The 21812-nt window shown below is 41.4% G+C and overlaps 1 long non-coding RNA gene across 1 annotated transcript in view; it reads right to left on the bottom strand.

Moving 5' to 3' along the window:
- The window catches only part of LOC121424097, an 89104-nt gene that overhangs the window by 4932 nt on the left and 62360 nt on the right, over positions 1 to 21812 (bottom strand). The window lies entirely within an intron of this gene.

Below are 21812 nucleotides of genomic sequence, written 5' to 3'. Positions count from 1 at the left end.
AACACACAACGCACTGGCTTCAGTCATCCGCCCGGGGTGGACTCGAACCCACAAACTTTGGTTCGACAGGCAGACGCATTACCAACTGAGCCAACTTCACTCTCAGTGATCAATCAATAAAGATAACTTCCAAGTCAACTTCAAAATGATCCATACACTAATCTTAATATCACAAGAAAAAAGCTTTCAGGGATAATTTCATGGCATCAAACAAATATAAGTCGATGGGTAATAACTAGGTCATCCCTAAAATCAGATGTTATGTCCACTTTAATTCAAGTGGAGAACCCATTGAGAATCTGTAAGTATATCTCTACAACATGTTTGTTATCATAAATGTTTTCCCCGCTATACTAAAGCATTTCTCAGCTGCATGGGCCTATAATGATTAAAATAAATTCCATGTAAATACATAACACATAGGCCTATAGGAATGATATGATTTAGCCATCGATAGTTACATAATACCACAAAATCATAAATGTTTTCCCTCTATACTAAGCCGCGTCTCAGCTACATGGGCCCTATAATGTTAAATATAAAATGCCATGCATAACATATAGGCCTATAGGGATGATATGATTCAGCCATCGATAGTTACATAACAGTTTTTTTTTAACACCATGAAATATCCATTTACCTGCACAGTGCAGAAAAAATAACCGCTGTGATTTCTGATTTTTATGAACAGACCACTTCTGTGCACCAAAAATGAAGAAAAGAGTCACTAGCGCAGATAGTGTTGTAATAGACTGTCAAATCCTTGAGAGAAACCCTACAATATCCTGGCTTCAATCCCTTTCTTCCAAATCCAGCATTTAAACAGGCAAAGTCATGGTCATTATTCATCAACGAGGGGTGTTGTGTCCGTCACTACAAATGGCATTCGCTTACGTCCAAACACAACAGCAGTCTCATGCGGGGATGAATAAGTAATCCTGGTTAAATTTCCACCGGGGTGCGTGCAACCGAACGGTAGGTGCAGCAACTCGCAAATGGTGACCTGCTCGCCGGAGCGGACGTATAAAAGGCACAATTGGGATCTCGCAAATGGGTGATGAATTGCGGACAGAATGCGGGGTGATTATTGTCCTCTTCCAACGTTGGCAATAGCAGTCAAGTATGAAGGATAGGGAAAAGGCTTGTAAATAAGGTTAAACAAACACATCCAAACAATCAAATAGACTCCCGAATCTCCAAAATATCAACTTTGCAAACGCAATGCGACAAAATCGTCTTTCTCTTGAGGCTACGATGACGACAGCTATTTATCCCATTAGGAGCCTCCTAATCAATCACAGCAGAGATATGTTTGGAATTCTTGTCCATTGTCGATGATTTTCTACACCTCTTCAGAATGAATGAGAAAAAGAGCCCATTGTGTTTGTATTTTTCTTGCTGTTGTCGTACTTTTCACCAATGGGCATTCGGGTTACATGCTAAGTAAACAGAGGACGAAGGATGAACACTTGGAACAGAAAATGAAATACCAGTCCGAATCATTTGCGGTTTCAAAATGGGGGGTGCATTGTGGTGATAAGCACTCATGCCTGTACAGGGACAACAATAACCATTCTTGCTAGATTCTTGGGAAATTAAGGGATGCATTGATAGCCCATACCAATTCTAATAACAGGCAAAACACATCACATCAATTTAAATGGATATTGTCACGTTTTCGCTTGGTTTATTTCGGAAGTTAAAAGGGAACTATTTGGCGGGGAAAGATGATAACAAAATGTTTACTTTCTTTTTTGATATTCCATTCAGATCGACTCTTCCAAGTGATCCATGCCCTAAATGATCTTACAAAATTGGGGGGAAAAAGAGAACAGCTAAAATATTTAGGTAAATAAAAACATAAATTTGCAAAAATTGATCATAATTTTGGTTGATTCCAAAACCTAACAGCATATAGGCCTACCTATTCTTCGATGGACTTTAATCATTTCAAGACTGGTTAAGATTCATTAGCTTCACCGGAACTTAACTGAAATGAAATTTGGGAGTGAAAAGTTTGTTCACCTTGGTTTGGTTGTCATACATGTAAACAACTAGTAGGAATACAATTATTCTTCTATTGCTTCATGTAACACTCATCCATTGGTATCAATGATTTGCATTTTCCATGTCAGGGAATGATAAAATAAGAGCAGTAATGGGGTCGATCTTTTTGTATATGGATGATTTTTTTTTTTCATTTTGAAACTAAACTGACTTGATATAATACACGCAATAAAACTTAACCGGAGGAGAAAGTGACATGTGGAAAATATCAACTCCTTCGGAAAATCAAAATTGATCAAATTTGAGGAACAATTTCCATTGATTTTGCTGGAATTTGACCCATTTTCTTCTCTCCTCAAGAGTGTCCATCCTATCTTCTGACTTGATCAATACAGCTATAAACAAATCAAGCCTCCAATCCATCAGAAAACTCACAACCTCGATCCTCTCCTTCCAGCTTCTTCGTCTCTCTCTCTCTAGATACCATTTTAATCAGTCTGGCAGTAGAATAAGACGCCATCTTGAAAACATATCTGCCTTTTTACCTTGGCACTTGAATTATCAAATATGATCTGATGGACACAGCGATTGGGACCGGTAAGAAATAGCGCTTTCCCGCAATTTTCCACGATTTTCCACTTGGGGGGAGATGTGTATCCCGATCTGATGGCTTTTCCACCCGAGTATCTTTACAAGTCCCTAAAGTTATTAGACTGATGGAGATGTTCACACTAATAATCTGATCCTTAACAATTCACTGATCTTAATGCTTCCGCTCTACGAAAGTGTCTTTCCAAGGCATTTAAGTTCTTCGAGTGATTGCAATGATGGAAGTATTCGCAATGAAAATCTAATCTGCATCAGAAGATCTATCAGAATTACATGCCTTGATTGGTTCCATCTCCCACCTCAGTGCCCTACACATTCCCACAAGTAATTACATTGATGGGGGCATTCACACTAAAACTCTAATCTTATATATCTAGGGACCATGTAAGAGTATTCCCTTCTCTGCAGCTTCCTCTCCACCCGATTACCCAGAGGTCTTTCAGGATTTTTAAATGTATCGTGTTGACAAGAATACAATACTACATGCGACCATTTCTTGATTCCAGAACTGGGTAGTTTCCGTCCCATATAAATGACCCGTTATGTTTTCCATGGGGCTTTTTCACAACAAGGATTTATTTCCAAGTAGGAGAATTAATACTACATCAAACATTTTACTTTTACTGATTGAGAGCTTGCTTAAAGAGAAATTCCAGTAGTTGCAGTAAACACTGATTTCATGAGAAAGTCTGTAAAACAATTAAGGCTTGATCGTCAGTATATCATAAAGGATCTAGATCTGGTACAGTTACATAAACTGAACTTTGTGAAATCTTGAAATCTATGCTGAAAAATGTTCAGACTGAAAATCCCCAACACAGATAAGCACACAGGGACAGTGTATATATAATTATAGCTTCGAATGTCGGGCCGACGCTTTACCCTAATCCTGTGCTTATTTGCTGATTTCTCAGCAATTACACAATTTCTACCAGAATCCTTTGGCACATACGTTTTATTTATACAGACACTTTGGTGGTCATTTCATTGGATTCTGTACGAACTCATTTTGATATCGTTACCAAAACTAGCATTTACCTTTAATGAGAATGAATCCTTAAAGGAAGTCATGTCATGTTTCTCTGTTCAGCATATTTCTTGCACTTCTTAGACATATGACAGAAATGGATGGACAGAGATTTAATATTGTATTCATCTAGATTCACAAGTATTTCATGTCTCCCTCATGAAACACAAAACGCCTCGTTAACATGAAATCATTTTCAATCACAGTGTGCGATGTAAATATTCGATCAGAACTTCAGACGTCTTCCAAAGGTATGCTGCCCCTATGGCTCAATAAAGAGAGGAATCTAATCAAATATATCAGATTTGACTCTCTATACGTACAGAGACCATGCACACTCCCATCATCAGAAAACATGATAACTTCCATCACTTCAGAGAGAGAAAGATCAATTAAATGAACATATAACACCAGATTATTCACAGAGTAACTTCAAAATCGAAAAGACCTTCCCTGTGGGGTTCTACTGTCAGGACATGATGAACCATGCAGGTAACAGGGCAGAACACATCCATTTGACTGAATTTTAGAAGGGAGGAAAAGGAGAATGTTTTCTGAAGAATCATATTGAAAAAGATAGTCTGGCTTCAAGACGAGGTAGATTATTATCAACTGAGGCAAAGGTCATTGATTTCTATCTTGGAAACGAGACAGATTCCAAGTATGCATTTTTTTTTCATGCAATCGCATCTGACTTTTTCTCTATTTAAAAGAAATACCTGAAATTACTGCAGTCTAAAGACAATTTTAAGAGGAACTGTCTTTTTATAATTTCCTAAATGCAAGAAAAAAGCTTGGATATTTACACCAATAAAAAATGGAACATCGGCACAACATGTAAACCAGGAAAGCATTTGTCTGGATGTATCTGAATCTTGAGCAGTGAAAGAATTCATCTCAAAATCTATATTTCAATCATCTTCAGTTAGGCAGAGGAACAAAAAGCCAGCTTTTTTATTTAAATCTGAAGGAAGCGGTGTGAATCTCCAACGTGGTATATGGGCTATCCATGAACAGCATCAAATATGCATTGAAATAATTAGCAGCAAAATTGCTCACAAATCAAAAATGCATTAAAGAATATATAGTTTCCGCAGAGTAATGGATAAAAGTTTGAAATAAAGTGAAAAACTGAAATTGAACTAGATTTCTTTGACTGGCGAAAACCCATTATTGTAATGGAAACGTAATGAAAAGTCTCACCTTGAAAGACAAATCGCCCTTTTAGAATAATTACAAATAGTACTACAATCTTTTTTATTTACCTTCTTACTTTCCCGTGGAATACTTCAAAAATCAAAGACTTGAGGGGATCTACAGTATCTATGTTCTCTTGAGAATACTACATATATGACTACTTTTCCATTTAATACCTATACCACAGCAATTCATTAAGAAAATGAAATATTAATACACCTACTTGGAGGCATGACCACTACACCTGCCTACTATTGGAGAATAGTGTAAATGAAATAAAATGCCTTTGATGAATTAAATCAACTCCAAGCAAATTGATTGTAATGGTAAATCCAATTATCTCTCAAGAATGAGCTGAATATGTATGAACACCTACAAGGCTTTGCACGACAGTCTTACCTCGTTCTATTCGATGATTGCCGAGCAGGCCATGTTATTGGTAATTACTAGCAATCTCCACTCTTCTCCAGCGCGTGTATCTAATCTTGATTTTATTGGGATACTATTCGTGCATGGAAGTAAGACGTACAAACTGGACTCGGTGCAACATTACAAAGTATTATGATTGCACGATGAATGCCTTTCAACTGCATATGGACAGCTCCAGAATTTCAAACATGGAGGTGGAGGGGGGAGGGGCGCACAGCAAGTTGACGGAATTCCGCAGCCCTTCTTTACATGTAAAAAAGGAGTTACCACTTTCGATCATCCCTTCAAAATATATGGGGTATAAAAGGGGGGCACTTTTCATCACAGGGAAATAACAAGACAATTTGGGCCAGAAGTGCCACTCCATAATCATATGGAAAATATGAGGATTTAGGGGAAATCTGGGTCTATGGGGGTTGACCAGTCAATATAGAAAGGTGCATCTTAAACATTCTGTTAAACATCTTTTTGATCTTCAAAAAGTTTTTCCAAGTTTGTGAGTGCAACACAACGTTAACAACAAAAAAAAGATGAGCAGAAGAACTTATCATTCAAGACACACATGAATTCCTTTATGGACGTCAGACTCGGGGACCAAAGAAAATATTACCAAAAATGTGATCACATTGCCTTGGCCATGACCATGACATTACAAGTCTCCAGGCAATAACTAGCAATAATATTTGAATAGAAGCCCTTTCATTGGAGCTATTTAACCACCAATTATGAAATTTTCATGTGGTGATTCCATGGTAAACATTCCCTGTTTGCAGTTACACCCAGTTTGCTATGAAGGGCTGTCGAGCGGTTCGGATTGGGCAACAACAATTTTTTCAGTGGACATTCTCACGATGAGAGCCTATGATTTATTTAGATTGCACTCATGTGGATGATTGGAGGCGAGACCCTGTGGTATGGGTTCATGTAATGTGCAGGTTGCGGGTTCTGAAATCTATATTGGAAGTTGCAATCTGCAACTAGTAACACTTTAACTTGCAAACATGCAATTTAGCAATATACAGTCAATGCGTATTTATGGGGTGGTAATGTCAATTGCATTCCACTCCCTTCTGTTTGAACAAAGCAAAGGAGGAATTTAAGTGACTGAATACAAATTTTACTGCATTCCATCCAATTTTAGTGTTTGTTTTGCATATTTATATAAATCGATTCTCAAAACAAGACAAAGATCAGACTCATTTTCTGAATGGCAGCTGAGTAATTTGACCTTACTAATACTTCAGTGGAGAGTCAAAACATTGACCTCTCATTTCTCATAATCTGACTTTCTGAAGGTGAATATTCAGAATATAAATTGGTTGAAAATCATTGCTAAATGATTGAAGTCCAATTTCAGGAAGCCAAAATAAATATTATTATTCTGTTTTTATGAAATTGTAAGGGATTCTGACGAGAGAGGATGACAAATGAGCTGTATTATTTCTCACACCTGTCCAAAAGATAATACGAAGCATGAGAGGGATAAACACAACAAAGCTCTTTCTTTATTCTTGTATTGACGTCAAAAACCCTTAGTATTTGAACAAGAGATCTTACAAAATAACGAACAGAAATACAGTATACGTCACTGTCAGAGAGTACCCATCAAGAACACTGCACATACCTAAAGCAAATCCACCTACACGTTCTATTCACAATGACAATAATGTTGCTTGTATAAATGGGGGCCTCTTGGAAAAGTGATGTCAAAAAATAGACATGCTAACAACTGATCAGTCGCAACGTGCTGGAGTGAATAAAAAGAGAAAGAAGCGCAAACTATTTTTAAAAAAAACACCCAAATTGAAGGATTTCCCCGTGTTGATTTTTCTTAAGTAGTTCTCTATTGGAAAGACCATTGGAGAACTAGAAGCAGAATGAAAAACCTGGGATTGTGACTGTCAGAAAATACCAAAATTTTGAGAATTAAAATTTCTTCATGATACTAGAAGGTATTCAGGCATTCTGTCTTGTCAAGCTTGTTTACACAACTCAAATAACATATTTTTGAAGCAACTTTTGCAGATTTAGTTCTTTTCAAAATAATAATACTCGGGTCAAGAGACAGTAGTGCCTACAGATTGAAGTTTTGTCATTCACATTTGTTGGGCACTTGTAAGCCCATGATGATGATGATGGTAATGACGATGATGATGATAATGATGACTGTGATGATGATGATGATGATGATTACTACGACGACGATAATGAAGACGATGATGATGATGATGATGATGATGATGGTGATGGTGGTGATGATGATGGTGGTGATGGTGGTGATGGTGGTGATGGTGGTGGTGGTGGTGGTAGTGGTGGTGGTGGTGGAAATGAGGATGATGATGATGGTGATGGTAGTGATGGTGATGATGGTGGTGGTGGTGGTGGTAGTGGTGATGGTGGTGGTAGTGATGGTGATGATGATGGTGATGGTGGTGATGGTGGTGGTGGTGGTGGTGAATGAATTAACAATGAAGTGATGATGACCACGATGATGGCAATGATGTGGGGATACTGAAAATCGTCACAATAGTGACTTTTTTAAACATCTATAATTGCTTAATATTTTCCTCATAACAGGCCTTTATACTACAAGGCACACTGATCTGGATCATATGACGAGTCTGTACAGAAATCAGAGCTGCCTACTACTAAATCAAACTTTATCACAAATCTAATTTCATACTTACATGTCATGAATCCCTTAACTACAAATTAATTCATTGTCTATTTATCTACAAACATCCCTGTTAGTTTTGCAAACCCAACTTTAATTCTTCTTTTAAGAAATGGTTGAGTGAATTTTCCCACACATTTTTTTCTCCTCTCCATCGAATAGAATCAATACTTTTCATTACTTTCTCACACGCACAGCAGAAACCAATATTTTTCTTTCTCTTTCTCTCTCCCCCTCTCTTTCCCTGTCTGTCTCTCTTTCCCTGTCTGTTTCTCTCTGTATGTCTCACAGTCTCTAGCTGTCTCTCTTTTTCTCTGTCTCTCCCTCTCTCTATCTCTCTCTCTCTCTCTCTCTCTCTCTCTCCCATTACTCAAAGTCATCACCTGGGTAAGAGTGTCAAATATTGCCAAAAACAAATATCCATGGTTACCCTCAATATTTGTTCTTCTGAAACAAAATCCGACAGAGCTGAAAAGGGCTTTCCACACATGGATGAGTTGGAATTATAATAGGTGTTACACAAAGTGAGACAGATAATTAAAGACAGGATTGAATTTCGGTAAAAAATGAAGAAAAAAGTTTATGCACCCCCTCATCCGGTAAATATGATTTTAAATCAAATCAGGCTGAGCCAGTCTACAACTGGCAAATGCACTGCCTTAATGTCTCTTTTGGTCTACACTGCTTTAGAATACATCCAGATTGGAGACCTGTTTCATAAACTTGTTTTAACAAATATGCGATAACAGTTAAAAGCTACTGAAATCATTCAATTCAATTGGCTGATCATAAACTTGTGCTAATATCAAGTCTTCATGAAATGAGCCCTGCCTGTTAATAGTGACCAGTCAAACTCTGCAACCTCCAAATTGATTGGTCAAAATAATCAATGTTTTCCTGAATATGTGACTGGCTAACAAAATATGGTCAAAATTGACCATGGATAGAAGATGCCAGAATATTGGTCCATGTTGTTCACTTTTATCAGCTTGACACAAATTCACAAACAGGTTGGTTACTCCATTCAATTTCATTTCAAATAGCAAACAGACGTATTTTAGTTAAGCAACAAGAGCTAATCAGGATGTATTTCAAACCCATGACATTTGGAGTAAATTATTCAACGCCACAAACAATTAGAATTTATTTACTTTAAAAGTGTAATGGCACAATCAAAAACACGGTACTTCACCATTGACATCATCCTGTTTTTAAAACCACCATGCACCAATAGAGACTTCAAAGTTTGCGGTAATACGCGAACTTTAGAGTCGGTGAACCCAAAAAGAAAATGCAAATAGATGGTTAATCATATTCTTTACTTTACTCTGGCAATGTGACTACAGTTGACGCAATACCAATTAAATGCTTACGCAGTTGCAGTAATAAACAAGTTATACTATTAAATCAGACAGAATAGATTTCCATCCTTATTAATCAACATCAAAATACAGGTGATGGTGAATCTTTGAAAAATATTCTTTTTAAAGACTCTGGTCTTTTAAAACAAACACAAATTGACAGGACATTTTCTTCAGCAATGAAAGCTCTTCTTGAAATTGTGATAAATATATCGTCCCACAGAAGCATACAAGAAATATGATATTTAACTTTTTGTATTATTCAAGATGCAATATCTGTATCACTGTAGTTCAGGTTCAGCATGCCTTCACCCAAAGGCTTAGGCATTAACCCCTTTATAAAACCAGGGGCTTAAACTCCGCAGGTGCTAGCCTCAGTTCAAAGGAAAGGCACATTTCATATCATTTGTCATAAATATTCCTTTTTTCACTCCATCAATATCTAAGTTATAATAGAGCAAAAAGGTAAATGAAGGGGGTTTATATTTCTTAATCAAAAGAAAGCTGTAAAATCTGACAAAGTTAAATCATAACTGAAAGTGATGACATTGGACTACAATGCACTTATCCTTGAACAAGGCTAACTATATTATCCCATGAAAGCCTTTCGCCAAAGGTAAAAGTGGGTCATATACCTGAGGCACACATGGGCATTCTATTGAAAAATTATTCCCCTTGGATCATTGAAAGATAAAAAAAAATAGATAGGCCTTCCTACACATGTTGATGAATTATTTCATATAACTTCTCAAATATCATTCCTTGGGTTATTATTTTCCAATTCAGCGATATCTGTGTCAAAGAAGCAATATAAGCCTACAGATAGATAGGTCCTATATGAAAATAACAACTCAAAGGCAAAGCAAAGTTTAGTTACTTGTTCTCATTTTCTTTATAAAACTAACAGAAGACAAAACTGCAACCTGTACTAAGTTCAAAATATGAAGTCTGAGATGCATACTTTGAATTAAATCATTAAATGACACAATGAAATAAGAATGGGTTTCTAAGTTGGCCTACAGCTAGGCCCTAAGACTACCGGTAGGCCTATATCTTTTGTTCAGAGCAAGAGAGGTTCTCTACGCTATTTGCTAAAACATGATTCAACATCGTTCTGGCCCCCAACAAACAATAGATTGGCAAAATAGGCCATTTTATATCACTATTAAAGGTCAAGTCCACATCAGAAAAATCTTGATTTGAATAAACAGAGAAAAATCAGACAAGCACAATGCTGAAAATTTCATCAAAATCAGATGTAAAGTAAGAAAGTTATGACATTTCAAAGTTTTGCTTATTATCAACAAAATAGTTATATGAACGAGCCAGTTACATCAAAATGAGAGTCGATGATGTCACTCACTCACTATTTCTTTTGTTTTTTATTTGTTTGAATTATACAATATTTCAATTTTTACGAATTTGATGATTAGGACCTCCTTGCCTGGAGCACATAACTTTGAAATAATTGAATTCCACAGGGTTCAGGGAGGAATGAAAATTCATTTCACATGACAATGACGAGAAAATAAAAATATTTCATATAATAAAATACAAAAGAAATAGTGAGTGATTTCATCAGTTCCTCATGAATTTGCATACTGACCAAGATGTGCATATAACTGTTTTGTCAAATGAAGCAAAACTTTAAAATGCCATAACTTTCTTATTTTACATCCGATTTTGATGAAATTTTCAGTGTTATTCTTGTCGAATTTTTCTCTTTTTATTCAAATCAAGTTTTGTTGGGGTGGACTTGTCCTTTAAGAAGGCCAAAAGGTTATATTTTTGGTAAAAAAGCATTCCATTCAAGCAGTTTCTGATGCTACATTTACACAGGTTGAACCTACAATACGACAGCGTTATTATGTATAATATGGAAAAGGCGAGGGGTCACTTCATGACCAGTTTGAATGCCAATTTCATAGAGTCAATACTAGAAAAAAAAGAGTTGCACAAGTACTTGAAACTTATTGCTACTGTACTTACATCAAGGAAATACAGAGGGCCAAACATAATGATTATCCTTTCCACACGACTTCACATCACACAATGCCGTTGTCAATAAATCGCAAATTACTTTCTCTGACTAAAAATCCTCAATCCATGCTTGAGCATGCCTTCCAAAACAGTCTGTGTGCTATGCGGTGATGTGGTACACCAATGGTTAAATCAGTGAGTGCCTTTGGTGTCCCGCTGAGCCAAGCCATCGTTGCGACCCCATGAACCCACACCCCCTATCATCAACCAGTCCAATCCCAGGTCACCGTATCTCCTCCAAACCCCAAGCGTCACCTCCCAAAAGTTTGCCGTATGCTAATGACAGTCACAGCTTACAAAGTGGATCACAAGAACATTGACAGATTGCCTAACAGATCAATGTTTATTGATTTCTTGAAAATGATAACAGTTCTGAGTGTGACCACCAACCACAAACAATAGTACCAGACTGGGGCTCAAGTACTGCCCAAAATAACCAAACTTTACTCTTACTAGCATTGCTCAAAATAACCTATATCTATTGGTGATTATGAAAATACTTACCTGATTTTCTTATTTACGAGATAACTCATACATCTACTTGATTTGCTAGTTCAGCCCTCTGGACTGCCATACCCGAATAGAACTCCCAAGGATTTAAAAAGCGCGAGCGCGCCCTCTCCCGTTCAGGCTTACTACCCATGATCACCGCGCAATTAGCGTCCATCTTCCTCACCTTTCGCAAGCCCATACGTTGAAACATGTTGCTACGCAAGGCGGAGGGTCGGTGGGAGGGTATCAAGTAGATGTATGAGTTATCTCGTAAATAAGAAAATCAGGTAAGTATTTTCATAATTTACTTCAATAACTCCATACATCTACTTGATTTGCTAGACCAGCACGGACTCAAACCGTAGGGAGGCATGTTTTCAATTGTAAGCCTAAGAAAATTTAAAAGAAAAAACAAAAACAACGAAATTTAGGGAGAGGGGGGAAAAAGCCGCAGCTGCTTTAAGCGCCGAAGCAGCAAATCTCGCCTCGCTGGACGGAATGTCCTTCAAGTAGAAAGAAGTGAAGGAGTTAGTTGAGCGCCAAAAGGCGGCCCTCAAAAATGTCCTCGAGAGGAATGCCCTGTATACTCAGGAATACTAAGTATCATGGGCCCTCGGCCTAGTGTCAGGAGAACAACATCACCTGCTGACTAGAGCGTAAGAATCGAAATTTGTTGAAAATTTCAACAAGAATCGTGATCGGAAAACTGAAGCTTTCAAGGCTCAGTAAGTGATCAATCGACCAATCTGAGAAGGCGAGATATCTCAGAACCCCTACCGAAATTTAAGCGTGCCGCTTGCTAGTAACTAGCATGCGACTAGCAGGGCACTCGCTTAATAAGCGAGTGCATGCTAGCGAACAGTCCCTGCTCGCTAAAAGATCGCTTAACTAATACTCTGCACGCATATCACACGCTTATTAAGCTAACCGCATGCTAGTTACTAGCATGCCGCAAGCTTGCGCAAGCTAGTCGCACGCTTCCCGCAAGCTTGGAAATTTCTGTAGGGGAAGCCTCCGCGTGGGAGAAAGCGCCCAGAATTCGATATCTGTCTCAAATGCGTGAGGGCAGAAATCTGCAGAATTCTGATAGAGAGCTGTGGTAAAAAGTTACTAGCGGTCCGAAGGGGACCAGGAACGACGGAGAGTAGGGATTTAGGAAGAAAACCACTCGTAAGGCAGACAAGGGTCGAGAAAGCGACTGAGTGCCATCCTGTTAATAAGGAATGCCGCGGACATGTTGCCTATGTAGAATAGAGCAGTCTGGTCAAAACAGCTCAACCGGGCGTGTCAGGGATACAGCGCGGTACACATCACGACAAAAGTGTGTTAGACCGAGTGATCGAGAGAGAACTCAGGATCCCCTTTCTCCCATACTGATTGAAGCACCCATCTGAGGGTGCAGTGCCCGCGGTGGAAGAGGTGGCTTGGCTCAAGCCACCATCGCCGAGAGAGCCCGTGAGGCTAGGCTGCGATGGCTGTCCGCTGTGCGGGGAATCCCTAGCAGCAGCAAGTGTACGCCAGAGGGAGCTGGCGAAAAAAAATCTGTCACGATATTACGTGTAAACGACCATCAAGAGATGCTCTAAACGAACAGACATCGCCAGATATGATACCTCAACCGTTACATTCCCAACGGAATCGAATGAGGTAGCAACGGCCCTGTCCTATCAAGTTAGGGACGGAAACTGGCTAAGAGTGTCGAAGTCCTCGCTTGAAGAAACAAGCGAAGGAGACTTGAGGAAGTAATCACAAAATTTCCATCAGTCTGCGGTGAGAACCAGTTGTTTATGAAAACAGTCACAAGGCCTGTTTCTCAGGTGATCGTAAGAGCGAGCACCGCCGGCGCCGGTTGCGGCAGCGTGGAACAGTCCGATATCGGTAAGATAAGGAGCTCCAAAAAGCTGCGGGGGGCGGCAAAAATGACGCCCTAAGCAGCGGGGGATGAGAATCTAAATTTCTAAAAGAAGAGCTCCAGTGAAGTAAATCACTTACATGGAGAGGCTCATCCACAGTCGGCGGGTCGTAGTGATCGTGGTTAGGAAGGCATAAGCATACATCCATCCACTGTTACATCATCCTCGGTCGTGCGGTGACCCTGGCCACATGCCTTGCATGGAAGGAGGATGAAAGCAGCATGCGGGCGACTCGAGTGTGCCGTGAAAAAATTTCTAAGAAAGAAGCCGATTCGACTAACGGGCACGGTAAAGACATCCACCGTAGACCACTCCGCACAAGGAGGGAGCGGCGGAGACGCCCGCAAGATTGACCCACATAGAGGGCAGTCTATAAGATAGACAGTTAGAGCTCGACCGATGGTCTGGCGGTGTACAGTTTGGTGTGAACTCGCCGACCCGGTACGGTGGGTGTGCCCAGAAAGTAGGCATAGAATGCCGACAGAGAATCCTGGGGCTTTAAACAAGTTTGAACGCACGTACATAGCCAACAATCTCATGAGATGTACGGCGGTTACTTTCCTCCGAGATGATGTTTACCCAACCGGGAAAGACTCGGGGAACAGCTGTGAATGTCAACAGGAGGGATATCTAGCATATGAAAAGCTGATTCCTTCCACGTATTCGGTGCGGGTGCTGCCGGCGGTGTCCGGGGGGACGACCGGTGGTGGCAGCTCGGGCAGGGTTCGTACGAGCCGCCCGAATACGAGACAAATAGGTTAACATAACCATAATGCACCGGGTGGTGAAGGCATAGCGATTATTAAGCACAGGAGAACTTTTAATCGCCGTGACATTCAGATCCGATATACATACTCATAAGCTCGGAGAGCTAAGAGATAGTGAGACATACCGCTGAGCGGTGATGGTGCTCATATCAGAGTCGCCCTCTCTTCAGCGGCGATCGCTGGAGAACGGGTGTCTGTACTAGCCCTGACTCTGGCGTTGCAAGGGTAGGAGCTAAGTAAGACAGGGCACCCTTACTTTCGAATAGAAAGTGAGGTTCAGGCCAGAAAAGCGACGGTCCCGTCGCCTGGGCGGACGGTCCGCGGACGTGATAGGTTGTCCTCTCAAAGCAGCCAAACATTCTCACGAGAGAAGTGCGGCATGCGGTATGTAAGAGATTCATACCTCCAATCTACGGGCCCGCTTAGGGGGAAGAATGGAGAGAGTTACCGCTGAAGGAGTCGTCGCCGTATGTGAGCTTGACGTAGAGGGCGAATTCGGGAGAACCTGCATAATAATCGCCCCCCCCCCCTGCCTCTGCCTTCTCGCTAGCCTCGAGAGGCTTGAAAATTTCGAGACGGCAGCGCCGGAGCCTGGCGCTTCCGGGCAGCAGCAGAGCGGGGGTGGGTTTACACCCACGGAGCTGGCGGCTTCCTCGTCGTAGGAGCCGCCTCGTCTAGAGCGACCCCGTCACTCTCCGAGACCCCCAATTCGGCCGATTGAGCTCGGAGCGCCTGAAGAGGCGGGGCAAGAAAATATGGACTCCCTTGCTTCATCAATACCCCCACTCGGAGGGTAGATGTGAGGTAGATACTTGTCAAGCAGCGCCTGAGCGCTTACTGAAAAGTCGACCGCGGGATAGGAGTTGTCCTCGTAAAGGGAGTCTCGCTCTATGGACTGAACCGGGGGGTTGTCCAGTAAGCGCCGGGGTGGCCCCGCGTGTTGGCTGGGACACGTGCTCTGAGATCGACGAAAATGCTGGAAAGCACACGCGATCTTGGGGCACCCGGTTAGTCGGTGCACTGGCTGGCGATTTAACAGAATCGCTCGAGGATTTCCCGGGTGTCTGGTGGTTATTGCCCACTTGTCTCGCTTGATGCTCAGGGGCATCAGCGGGGTGAGTAGACGTCGAGGGTGGGGTGAACCCGCACTACTCGAAAGCAGAATGTAGCAGCATGAATAGCTGTAACATCTGACCACCGACACAAGGGTCTGAAGGAGGGACGCCCATGGCAACAGGGCTGGCCGACCTCACCTTCGACCTCTTCTTCTTCGCGGCCTCCGCCGGTGTGGCCGGGGCAGAAGAAGGCACAAGAGGCACGGGTGATTTCTTACGATTTGCCGCCCCTGGCAGGGCGGCCGTCAACAACGAAACTTCACCCGAATCTGACGGGGTCAGATTGTGGTCACAGTCTGATGTGTGACGCCTCTCGCGGTAGCAGAATGTAGCAGCATGAATAGCTGTAACATCTGGCCACCGACACAAGGGTCTGAAGGAGGAACGCCCATGGCAGCAGGGCTGGCCAACCTCTCCTTCGACCTCTTCTTCTTCTTCTCTTTCTGCGGGCTCCGCCGGCGTGGCCGGGGCAGAAGAAGGCATGAGAGGCACGGGTGATTTCTTACGATTTGCCGCCCCTGGCAGGGCGGCCGCCGACAATGAAAATTCACCCGAATCTGACGGGGTCAGATTGTGGTCACAGCCCGATGTGTGACGCCTCTCGCGGTAGCAGAATATAGCAGCATAACATGTATGACTGTAATATCTGGCCACCGATAAGAGGGTCTGAAGGAGGAATGCCCATGGCAACAGGGCTGGCCGACCTCTCCTTCGACCTCTTCTTCTTCTTCTTATTTTGCGGGCTCCGCCGGCGTGGCCGGAGCAGAAGAAGGCACAAGAGGCACGGGTGATCTCTTACGATTTGCCGCCCCTGGCAGGGCGGCCGCCAACAACGAAACTTCACCCGAATCTGACGGGGTCAGATTGTGGTCACGATCAGATTGTGGTTACAGTCTGTGTGACGCCTCTCGCGGTCAGGGGCTGGGCGATCTCTCCCGATGCTGTCAACGGAGGACGACTTATACGGCAGAGATCCTGACCTGTGCCGGGGGGAGAGAACCGCACTCTCCCTCCGGACTTCTGGTGACCCGGTAGCCGGTGGGTCGCATAGCCCTATGGGTGCTGCGGCGGCAGGACCTAGTTTAGGCTTGGAAGCCTTGGCTACCACTTTTTCCTTTGTCCGAGACCGTGGCACCACAGTCTCGGCCTTCCTTCTCTTAGCATCCGACCGCAAATTCGGAATGCTGATCGACGCACCCTCATACTCACCGCCGCTGGGCGCTCACCGCGGCGTCCTTCCTGCTCGCCTGGAGGCGGCCGACTTCTGTAACTTGCAATCGGGACGGTCCCCGTGGAGGGCACCAGGTCCTCTGGGGCTGTGTTAGTCCCATTCAAAGATACCTCTCTCTACCCTGAAAAAGGAAAAACAAGAATTTTTCTTTTCCTTTTTTTTTTTTTTTTTTACAAAGATCTCGCTTAGATTAAAGGTGGAGACCGGAGTGGTCTTTCCCTCCTCCTAAAGGGAGTTTGTTTGAGCAAACAGAACAAAACAAGAGGGGAGGGGTAGGGAGGAAGAAACTAAGAATAGTTTAGGTATCTGCCTGTAAGAAAATAAAAAGGAGGTCGGAGACTTTGAAAAAAGAATCTCCTACAAGGTTCCCCTACTATATTCTCTTTTTTTTTTTTTTTTTTGTGCCCGAAGGAAAAATTCGAAACAAAAATTCAAAAATGAATGCAAGTTCAGAAGAGAACGAAGTTTCCACCTGCGAAGAAACACAAAAACAAGCATTTCAGAGCAGGAAGAAAAGGGATTGAGAGACAAATAATTCCAGATAAGAGAAATTTTACGATAATTTCCAAGAGAAAAAGGTAACCTCCTGTGGAAAGGTAAAGAAATTCAGAACAGGAGGAAGGAGGAACGTCTCTAGTAACGATTCCAAGAGGAAGAACGACACAGTAAATCCTCAAAGGGAATCGTAGAGCCCGCCTGTCGAAATAAAAAAATATATAAGACTAGGAGGGAAGAGGGAATTGAACGAAGAAAACAATTCCGGGACAGGTCAAAAATTTCTAACAGGAAGGAGACCCCACCTGTAAAGAACAAAAATTTTTTTTTTTTTTTTTTTAGGGGGGATTGAATAACCAAACAATCATCAGGTATAATTGCGTAAGCCGAATTAAACAATCCCGAAGCGTCTGTGAATAAAATATTAATCAAGAATTTTATTCAGAACAGAAGGAAAAGGAATTGAGCATTAAGATCCGCCTGTGAATAAAATATCAATCAAGAAATTTATTCAGAACAGAAGGAAAAGGAATTGAGCATTAAGATCCCCCTGTGAATAAAATATCAATCAAGAAATTTATTCAGAACAGAAGGAAAAAGGAATTGAGCATTAAGATCCGCCTGTGAATAAAATATCAATCAAGAAATTTATTCAGAACAGAAGGAAAAAGGAATTGAGCATTAAGATCCGCCTGTGAATAAAATATCAATTAAGAAATTTATTCAGAACAGAAAGGAAAGAGAATTGAAGAAATAATCAATCAATAATCAATCGAAAATCTTAATAAATCAATCCCAGAAAGCAAGGAAGGAACAGAGTTGAAGATCCCAACCTGCAAAAAGAAATAACAATAACACCCTCGACAACAAAGTGTAGAGGCTGTCTAGAATTTAATTCAAAAACGGCACCAAAAGCCACCACGCTATGAACGTGAAGAACAATAACCATGACAGGTGGTGAAGGCTTGCTGCCACGTAGGCAGGCCAAGCCCGGTGCCTCGCGAACGCGCTAGCGATGCGGCGCGACGAGAACTCAAACGTTAGAAAAACAATTTAAGTGTCACCAAAAACACGTCTAAAAAGTCACGCCAAGTGTAAATTCTGAACACAATCTGACACACAAATGGAAAGATTGAAAATAAAAGGGAGAATGCACCACAGATAAGCGAAAATAATATACCAAAGCTCAAAAGATTTGAGCTCTTAGGAGACTTATCTGAGCACGTCTTGACAGGTGGCTTGCCGAAAGCAAAAGAGGAAGATGGACGCTAATTGCGCGGTGATCATGGGTAGTAAGCCTGAACGGGAGAGGGCGCGCTCGCGCTTTTTAAATCCTTGGGAGTTCTATTCGGGTATGGCAGTCCAGAGGGCTGAACTAGCAAATCAAGTAGATGTATGGAGTTATTGAAGTAAATTATGTGTTTGACCAAACAAAAATTGTCAGAAACAACCAAATAATCAGTGTGGAGCGTTGTGGCCCAGTGGATTAGTCTCCGGACTTTGAAACAGGGAGCTGTGGGTTCGAATCCCAGCCATGGCGTAATTTCCTTCAGCAAGAAATTTATCCGCATTGTGCTGCACTCAACCCAGGTGAGGTGAATGGGTACCTGGCAGGAATTTATTCCTTGAAATGCGTGTGCACTGTAATCATAGTAATTATGGCAGCCAAGCTACAGCTGGGGTAATAATATCCAAGTCCTTTGGAAGCGCAAAGAGACATTATTCATAATTGTGATATGCGCTATACAAGAACTGTGTATTATTATCATTATCAATTGGTTAATAGTAGCGATAGTTTGGTTGATTTTGACCATTTCAGGGGAAGGGGTATTCACAGGCAAAATAGTTATGATCAATCAGAAAAACCCAGTACATTTGAATCATAGTAAATTAAGAGGCTTTTTATAGGAGGAAATTATAATTTGTTTAACAAAATTTCGGCATTACTCCTATTTGTTTACGATCAGTATGCTCGATCTGTAATGAAAATCATAAGATCAGTATGCTCGATCTGTATAAAAATCATAAATCATAAGTCAGAAAAAATTGGAACCAGTAGGTGGTTTCAGACCGCCTCGAAGTTCGCCAGTTCCAGGTATTCTCTGATCGGGAAATTTACCCCGATCAGAAAATACCAGGTATTTTGGTAATGTGAAAGCAAACTACGCGTAATCTCCCCGAAAGAAAATACACGCTAAATAGTAGGTACTTGGTGAAATTACGAGAACTTTCGTGGGGATTTTTCCAAGGTCGCAGGTATTTTGGCAATGTGAAAGCAAATTACGGGAACTTTTATCCCAGCGTGTCGTTGGGCGCGGCGGCGTGGGTGGCTGCTGGGCTTGTGATTTTGAATCTCCCGCCTTGCCTGCTTATCAGACCACACTGCGCATGCTCGTAACTTCGGGAACTTATCCCGAAGGATGTGTTTCGGGGCGGTGTGAATGCAGGAATAATTAACGGGTATTTTTTAGCCTTAAAAAGTTCTTGTAATTTAACGGGGATTCTTGTGATTCGAACCTGCCATCTACTGCTTTGAATCAGTTATCAGTACTGTTCATATGGTAATGCTGAATGTCCATGACATCATTGCCAGAATATGACAATCTTTCTAATTTCAACTGGAATGGGAGAGACTTATCATCAGCCGACATCTCCCCTAATATCACCAATGAGAGACACCATACTGTGAGCTTTATTATTTTGCGCAGATTGGGAGCGGGGTATCGAGTCCTGCTGAATAGCAACTAATTTTTAAGATAGAGAGGCAAGGTTTGATTTCGTTATCACACATATTTTGATTAGGAGAGCTGTTAATGAGAGAAATTTGAGATTGGAAAATGGAGCTCAAGAAATATGACATGTTATCATAAAACCATGAAATAATATGGAGCAAGGAAAAGAGTGGTAATTTGTTCTTAAGCATTTTACAGAATGAATTCATTGTGCTGTGTTTCCCATTAATGCAGTGCTTCTTTGAAATATATTTTTCATTTATTTCAAAAGAGCTTTATTTGCTTGACCTTTTTCAATCCCAATTTTCCCCTTAGAAGATCAGCACTTCATTTCATTAGAGAATGCTCTAAATGCACATTCCCCACGACCTTTCCAAATCCCGATGGCAGTTTACATAAATAACTAGGCAGGTTTTTCTATTTGTACACAGCGAGCCTCAATGAGATTGGAATTCTACTCCACACTACCAGAAAATCAATGTAAGATGCGTGACCTTTCTGCGATGGCGGCCCATTCAAATTGCAATTGAAATGAATAAAGTATGTATCTCCGCAGCATCACGTAAATCTTCCTTTGGAATACTACCTACCAGATGCAATCAATCCATCTTCCTCTAGTTTTTCAGCTACTACAGAACATAAAGAAGTGCTCGTCCCTGCGAGCTCTCCTCTCTCGCGCAGGTCCTTTGAAAGCGAGGCTGCCATTAAACTTGCAAATGGGAACGAAGGAGCTACTGTCAGCAGGGCAGGTTAACGAAGGTTATCCTAATGTTGCATCTAAGACCATACAGACATGACAAATTAAGTGATGACTTCATTAGGAAGAAGTACTGCACCCCTCCCCCTCCTCTACATTGATCAAGAAAGAGAAAAGACTGAAGTGATTTACGTGTTTACAGGCCAGCTGGAAAGAAGGCATGCCACCCATATCTGACTTCTCACAACCGTCTATTATCTGAAGATGCACAAGCCAATGCACTTGCAACAGATAAATCTTATCTTTATTCTATGAACACCATTCCCTGTTTCGTTAATACCTCATACAAAGTCTTCTGATTCCTTAGCAAAGAGTCTGTCCAGAATATTATTTCAGTCCAAGACAGATTGATTTCCGAATCTATGACTTTTAGCAAAAAGAATTTCAATGAATGGAGTAGTTTACATGAAAGTGATTTTCTTGTACATTGAACAGTTTTTATTCGGTCTTGAATCGTATTCCTTATATTTCAGCAAATAGATAAAGGGGCCACTTATTTTCAGGTCAGTGATGACCATCTTAAATCTTATCAAATATCATTACAAAAAGTGGAGGCAACATTAAATGAGATTATTGATTGAATTATATTCTCTATAAGCCCAGTGACAGTTCTTCCAAAGACCCCCCAAAAAATAATTGCATCGTGTTGGGAAGGAAAGTCATCAATACCACACTACAAGAATAAGAGCGCACATCAAGCACCAAGATTTCAACCACCCTGACAAGGTGCAAGATGTGGCATGGGACCTCTCTAGGAATCCCCTCATCTTCTCAACATCTTTTCGGGTGTTCTTTCTACAAAATGCATGACAGAGGGTGTGACAGAGAGGGAGGTCTTGAAGGGGTGGGGGTTTCGGGTGACCATTACCCATCTATAAAACATGCACGATCAATGGGTTTTGCTTTCTGCAACGATGTTCAAAGGCTCTCTTCTTGAGGGTTCAGCAAACCAACTGTGCATGATCC

This window comes from Lytechinus variegatus, chromosome 11 (genome assembly GCF_018143015.1).
Source record: "Lytechinus variegatus isolate NC3 chromosome 11, Lvar_3.0, whole genome shotgun sequence".
Taxonomy (NCBI): Eukaryota; Metazoa; Echinodermata; class Echinoidea; order Temnopleuroida; family Toxopneustidae; genus Lytechinus; species Lytechinus variegatus.
Note: the sequence above shows the minus strand (reverse complement) of the source record. Positions and strands in the feature narration are given on the sequence as shown.